The following is a 7,873-nucleotide window of genomic DNA, read 5'->3' as shown; positions in this document are numbered from 1 at the left end:
AACCAGGAGATTTCCAACCAGCAAATCTCCTACCACCCCATTGACTAAGACCACCACCAGTTTTACAACTCCTTCTTTAGCCTGTGAGAGTGTCCACAATTTAACTTATGCTGGACCTTACATGATTAGACACTCAAATGAGCAGAAGCTGTTGTTAGATCCCACATATTCACTGAAGAGGGTTCAAATAAGCCTTCAAGTAAACATATCAAACATACAAAAAGATTGTCAGCCCTATATACAGCAAAGCCCTAAAGGCTGGCATGCAGAGATGATGGCCAGATCCCCTCGTACCAGAATTCAAAGCGATGTAACCGGATGGTTTGGCACAGGATTAAGTGTATTAAACACCATAGATCAAGAAGTATTAGTGAATATACTAAGTGCTCTCACATCTGATCTAAGAAAATTCAAAGTCCCTTTAAGGTCATCTTTGCTCACTTTGGCAGAAACACAATCATTGGCAGTTAAATTGTTAACATTAGAAGCCAACCACACTGCAAAAGATTTCACCAAAATTATTCACTATGCTGGTGTCATCCATAAAAGGGTTGCACTTGCAATACAATGTCTCCAAACTCAACAGTGGGTACAATCTGTAGCTGCAGGAATATTAAGAGAAGGACCTTCAGGAATATTACCACAAGAAGTAAGAGAAATAATAGCTAGAAACAGTTCTACTACGCAATTTGAGAGAAATTACCAAGCGTGGTGGCAGTTAGTGAACTTCACTTACAACCCTCAACATGAACAAATTGAAGCTTATGTGCTCACTATCAGTGCAGCTAAAGAAAAGACCATCTTTCCTATCCTGACATTAGGAGCCATACACCAAAATGTAATTGTCAGACCCATTGACCATAATGTTTGGGCAAGTTATGATCACACCAAGAAAAAGTGGCAGCCAGTCAGTCCTGAGGCATGTATTCCTAAAGGACAATTAGGATATATCTGTGAAAATGCTGTAGTAGGAAATGAAGATTTATGCTTAGCTGCTGACGATAGTGTGTGTACCTTTGAAATGCTTCCCCAAACTAAAACCCAATCACAAGTCTATTACGTAGGAAATGGTTGTGCATGTGTTAGAATCTTTTGTGTTAATTTTACCATAGATATTTGTCATGAAGTAGTGAGTGGTACTAATTTTTTTTTACTAAAATAATAGGCTGTGACTTTGATTATACTGTTCCAGTGACTACTAGACAACTGATTGAAGCTGATTATATAATGTACCATGATGTGCCAAAGTTACAGATAGCAATGAACATTAATCTTTCTAAAGCAATGCTTAAACATCCTGATATAGAAAAACTGGTCCAGGAAGTAAACAGAACGACTAAACAAATGTTCTGGCAAGTAGAACATGACACTGAGAGCATAAAAACCGTTTTAACCAAAGTAGAAAAAGTGGGAGAGCACCACTGGTGGGACGTCTTTACAGGATACTCCCCTACGGCATCACGAGTGTTCCACTATTTGATACATCCAATATTGGTATTAGGAGCTGGCATGATTCTACTACTGGTCCTAATTGTTTGGCTATGGTGCAAATCAAGCATCATGGTTAGAAGGATGCAGATAATGTGGGCTGTGATGAATACCTATCAAAATCCATTGGAACTTGATGAAAGAATTCGTAAATTCTAAACAAAAAGGGGGGAATGAAACAGGAGGCCAGGCCCAAAAGAGTTAACTAAGAAATTTGGGCCTGCTAACAAGCTACCAACATCCAAAACAATCTGTGCTTGTTCTGTTCTACTTACTGGACCAAAGCTTAAGAGAATAGTACAGGAACATGTAATAGGCCTAGAAGCAATAAATTAGAAATGCAGTAGGATCAGGTAGACATTTGAATAGGAGAAATAGGCCTGGAGCCAGGGCTTTCTCCAAGCTTCAGTGAGCAGGTCAAGAACAATGGAAAAGAAGGAAGGTCAAGCTGAGGAAGATGAGTTGAAGCCCCCAGACCCACCAAAATTGAGGGCCAAGAGAAGCACCGCCCCAAGCCCCGCCTGAGCTCCACCTATACTCCACCTATTATTAATATGCAGAGATAGATGTTGGAATCACTTGAATATGCATTTATACAATCTGAAGATTGTATAAAAATGCTGATTTTGTGTGAAGCCTTTGAGCAAGTTTGTCCAGCGCGAGCTGGCTTGCTCCCAACGTTGAATAAACAAATACCTTGCTGCTTAAAGATAAAAAGTCTCTGAGCAGTTTCTCGGACCGATTTTTCGGATTCAGAACCTCCCCAGCTGCTGCTGCTCCCTGGCATCAAACCACACCTTCCCAAACCCTGACTATTGCTCAGTTCAAAGAATAAATCTAGAGATTTCAGTTCACTTCTCTTTTCTCTGACAAAACAACAGCAACTGAAAAACCGTATTATAATCCACAAACTGAATCTCTAATTCACTAATCACTAATGGAAGATCGGCACAATTAACACAAATCCAACCCCTGCAAACACTAAAGCTGACACTAAAGAATGCTCTGAACACACAATCCCAGCTTAACAGCTGCTGTGGCAATTTACCTTCCTTCAAATATTTAATGTGCACCAAATGCTTTAAAATGCACACAAGAACAAACTTTTGCATTTAACACTCTACAGCAAGTGAATTTTTTCTTTTTTATATCTATTATGGGCGTCCCTGAGTCAGACAGGATTCTAATACTATAACACACACTGCCAGTAACACACACTCCCCAAACACTTCACTTTCTCCAGCACTGACCATTGGCTTTGACAAACACAGTTCCCTGAGCAAAGCCCTCCCCAAAGCAGCTCTATGGGCAAGAGCTCTGTGTGTGACTGATCTGTGGGCAAAGCACACGGGGGGCCTGGAACCCACCCCCTGAACCACACCTGGGGCCTGGAACCCACCCCCTGAACCACACCTGGGGCCTGGAACCCACCCCCTGACCCACAGCTGGGGCCTGGAACCCACCCCCTGAACCACACCTGGGGCCTGGAACCCACCCCCTGAACCACACCTGGGGCCTGGAACCCACCCCTTTCACTCAGTCAGTAGGGATTTCTTCTCATAAGGCAAATATCACACTCCTTCTTTTACAGTTCTAGCATCACTTTCACAACCCAATTCTATTCAATTATGTTCTAGAGCTCCATTTCTAGGATGCTTAGGTATACCTTTTATACACTCAGGAATGCCTTAATAAAATTCCAGGGATCTTGCTTCGAACTCACCAGATCCAGGGACTGAGATCTCCCAGAAGAATATTTTCACTGCTCGCTGGAGTCCTCAGGGTCCCGGAATCCCTGGAGGGTCGACAGCATTGTCCCACCTGGCTCACCAAGAATTGTCCCTGAAAAGCGTTGGGAAGAAATGAAACCCTCCAACGCCCCTGGGAAGTGTTGGTGAGCCAGGCACTGCTTTGTTCTGGCTCCCAGAGACAGGGAGCCAATCATTCCAGCCACACCTGTCCCTTTCCAGACTTTTCACACATTTCTACATTTGAACAAACAAACAAATTCATGTTCATTGCTTCTAATTTACCCCAATTAATGAACTAATGAATTCTCTTCATTAATTAAGACTCTAATTAGTAGTCTATCCTTAACTGGCTAATTTGGTCCACCTTCTTTGGTCCTCTTAGCACTCCTCCTCAGACACAGAGTCTCCAACTCTCAGGCTGCAATGTCTTTGTTAATCCCCTCTGGACCTTCTGGTTCCTCCAACAGGTCCTTGAAGGACCAGGAATTTAAGATCCCAGATGTCCAATCTTCAGCTCCCTCGGGCTTTGTTTATGGAAGCTCATCAGAGCCAGTGCAGAGAAACTCCAAGTTTGGGTGCTTTAAAGATCAAACCGACAAGAGCCCGTGAAAAGAAACCCGGTCAACTGCTGCCCCTGACTAAAATTTGAGGCAAGTTGGATCATTTCCAACAAGACCAACCCCCACCGCGGGGGGGACCCCGCATCCCCCCGCCCACCGCCGGGGCTCTGCCGGGAACCGCCACCGGGACACCCCCAAAACCAAATCACCTCCCGCGGACCCCCCCCCGATCCCCACCAGGGGCATTTGCGGCTCAGCTTTGGAGTCCTTCCAGCTCCAAATGTCTTCCCCTGCAAAGAACCCCCTTTCCTTCAGCCCCGCCCCCAAAGCAGTGCTCAGCCAATCCGAGCGCGCAGCGCTGATGACTCATCAGTTGCCAGCCAGACCCGCAGCGCCCAGCGCTCCACCCGGACCCCCCCAGGAGGAGGGGAAGGAGGAGAAAGAACGCACGTGGATGCACCGACAGCTGTATCCGTAGCCCCCGCGTCCCGGGAGCATCGCCCCCCGCATCCCGCAGGTGACCGGGGAAGGGGAGCTCGCCCCAAATATCTTGAGCACGCTGGGATTTTTTTGGGGGGTGCAGGGGGATGTTTGGATCTTGCAGGACCCCAAAGCTGAGCCGCAAATGCCCCTTGGGGGGATATTGGGGATCCCCGGGAGGTGTTTTTTGGGGGTCCCGGGGTGGGTTCCCGGCACAGCCCCGACGATGAGCAGGGGGATGTTGGGTCCCCGGAGCCACGTGGCGATCGCCGGATACCGGCGGGGAGTGGGGGGGACACGGGACAAACACACCGGCTTTGGGGACCCCTGGGACAGGCGGGGGTTGGAATCTGAAACGGGGGCCCGGAGAGGGGGAACTCCCGGCAGTCTGGAGAGGAGGGGGGAGCAGCGAGGGCTGTGGGGGGAGCCGGGACCCCCGGCAGCCTGGAGAGAGGGCTGGACACCTTGGGATCGCCAGCACCCCGAAGGCGAGAGTCAGGGGAGAAGGGACCCTGGGACCCCGAAAGCCCCCGACCACCCTAAAAGGGACCCCGGAGAGGGGAGCCCCCGGGACCCCCGGGACCCCCAGCAGCCCAGAGAAGGGGGATCCCCAGAATGGCAAAGTGAGGAGCCCATAAAGGAAGGACCCCTGGGATTCCCGGGATCTCCGGCAGCCCAGAGAGGGCGGGAACCCTGGAGAGGGGGTTCCCCAATACATGTGAGACCTCCAGCAGCCCACCCAGGAGGGACCCCAGAACCCCAAAGTGGATGGACCAGCGAGGAGGAACTCTACTGCTGAGAGGGTTGTTTTGGGCTGAATCTTGGTGGTTTGGAGGTGATTCCTGGTGATTCCAGGTGACTTCTAGAGATGGAGCTGGGCAGGAGGGTGTCAGAGACTGGAACAGTTAAGGATTTCTGCATTCTAAGAGACTTCTGCAGGCTTTTGACTTTCTGATGGGCAACTGGGCCCATCCCCCGTCCTCCAGTGCAGAAGATGTCAAGCCCCGAAAAGAAAAGGCGGGAAGAGACCACGAACTCCGCGCCAAAAAGGGAGACACCACCCTGTGAAAACAACTCCCCGCCTTGGGGGAGCTGCAAAGGATATAGATACTGACTGGTGACTTTGGGGGTTTGGCGGGGTTTTTCTTCTTCTTCTCCCCCCACCGCCTGCGGATCAAGACGTCGCTGGATCCAGTGGGTGGTGATTATACCACTCTCATCTTTCCTTTTTTTTCTCTTGCTCTCCCTTACTCTTACCCTGTCTTTCTCTCCCCTATGCATTTGTTTTCCTCCTCCCCCGAAAGGTTATGACAGCACCCAAAATGCTAACATACCTATTGATACAAAATTGTTAAAATAAATCTTGTCAATATATGTTTTCAGACACCAATTATTTAGTGTCGTTTTGCTTTAATCCACCCCAAAGGAATTATTGATAAAACCTGGGTTACCCCCCCCTCTTTTCCTGGGGTGGGTTGTAACAGAGGGACCGCCAACCCAATGCACCCACACCTTGTTTTCCCTCCTAAACCAGGAAAAATTCATCCCTTTGGGAAGTCTGTCTCTAAACTCTATGGCATCAGCCTGTAAGTCTGATATATGTGTATTAGTTTGAGTTACTCTGGGCAGAAGGGAATGAGTTTACACAGAATAATTCCTTCCCAAAGCTTGGCCAGATGGAGGAGGAGGCTGCGAGGAAGAGGAAGATGCCCCAGGACCCCCAGGCAGGTGAGGAGGAAGTCAGTGCCCCTTTGCCCTGTCTTGTCCTGTATCTCCCAGCTGAGCATCGCCCCCGGCTGCAGGACAACCCCGCTGCCGCCGCCGTCCTGCTGGGGCCGGAGTTGGGGGGATGTCCTTGGCCTTCCCTCTGGGCCGGAGGCAAATCCCCTCCCTGTCCTTCTTCCCTCCTGCCCCAGGCCCCGAGCTGAGGACGGAGAGCCTGGAGGACAAATCCCCCCCGCAGAGCCTGGTGGGAGAGGCCGTTTTGAAGGGCTCCACGGCGCAGGAAGGCAGCGGGGAGGGAAAGCCACGAAGGTACCCCAGGAGGAGGGGCTCCAAAGCCAGCCCAGGGTGCTCTGAGGAGGAAAGACCCACCCTGTGCCGGGAAGGGGACGAGAGCTTGAGCCAGAGCCCTGACCCCAGGCATTTGGGGATTCAGAGGAATATTTGGGAGGATTTGGGGAGATTACCCCAAAAATGGGGGTTCCCAGGCCGGGCAAACGGGGCCACATTCTCGTAGTTGTGCCAGCAGTTCATGTCCCCTGATCCTGTCTGTTCTCCAGGAACTCCCCTTGGCTGTTCCAGTGCCTGGCCTAGGTCTCCCCACACGGGGTGTCCCCCCCAGGTGCCCAAATCTTTGCTGAAGTGCCTGAGCTGCTCCCAGTTGGAGATGTACCCGGGCAGGAACCTCTCCCGGTTGGGGCCGTTCACTCGGCTTTTCCCAGGACCTGGAACAGCCCTGGGTGTGCAGGGACACAGGTCAGGGGGTGCCCCCCCAGCAGCCCTCAGCCCCCCCAGCAGGTTGGGAGCTCAGGGGGCCACCCCGGACCCCCCTTTCCCACCCCCCTCTGCCCCACAGCTGCTGCAGCACCAGTTACTGGGTGGGGGAGTCCCCCCATCAGCCCCCCAGGGATGGACAGGGGGGTTGGGCACCTGTGGACAATCGTCACCAGAGCAAGCACACAAAGGGTTACAGAAGCAGTGGACATTCCCAGGGCGGATCTGCCCCCTCCCAGAGCCCCAGGGAACCGCTCCAGGGCTCAAGTGATGGGGGACAGGGGAGACCCATGTGGGAACCCCCTGCCCTCTGTCCCCCTGCCCACTGTCCAACACCCCTTTTCTCCCCTCTCCCACCCCTTTCCCATCATCCCCACCGTCCCCAGCTCCCCCCCAGCTCGGTTTGGGGGTGTTTCTTCCCCCTGCCCTGCTCGGTTTCACAGTCTCAGCCCCCTCCTCGCTCACTTTGGAGGTCCCAGCCCCCCTTTTCTCCTGTTCTCCCCCCCTTTTCCCATTGTCCCCTGAAAGGCAGCTGTTAAATATTGGGTGCTGAAAAAGCTGCTACATCGTGTCCATTCCAAATTAAGCCTGCATTTATTAGGAGGGACTGGCATCCAAAGGGCAGCAAGAAGAGTCTTCTAATTCTCTTCTGCTTAATCCTCTCTGCAGCTGCCGATTTTCCCTCAAACCAGGTGGAAAACAGGACCAGCCCTGGGGTGGTCGGGGAGCAGCGCTGACCCCAAAGGGCTGCATTTCCCCTGCCGATCGTCCTGCTCTGCCCTCCCCCGGGGCTGGCTCTGCCTGGCGCTGGCCGGACGTGCCGGGGCTCCTCACTGAGCAAAGCCCTTGCCAAAGTTGAGGGGCAAGTGCAGAGCCCGCCTGGCCTGGGAGGAAGCGACAGCAGCGCGGGCCGAGCGGGCGGGATGGGGTCCGAGCAGCGGCGGGAAGTTGCAAACTTGGCAGCCAAGAAGTTGAACTAAAGTGAAGCAGCTCCAAAAGGCCGTGGTCTTGGCGTGGGGGCGGGAGGAAGGGGAGCTCCGTGACTGCGGCCGGAGCTGGTTGGGAGCGGAGCGGCCGGGGCTGCCCCCGGGGCTCGCG

The sequence above is a fragment of the Pseudopipra pipra genome, chromosome W (genome assembly GCF_036250125.1).
Source record: "Pseudopipra pipra isolate bDixPip1 chromosome W, bDixPip1.hap1, whole genome shotgun sequence".
In the NCBI taxonomy this organism is placed as follows: domain Eukaryota; kingdom Metazoa; phylum Chordata; class Aves; order Passeriformes; family Pipridae; genus Pseudopipra; species Pseudopipra pipra.
The sequence above is the reverse complement of the archived record's forward strand: the minus strand, read 5'-3'. Positions refer to the sequence as shown.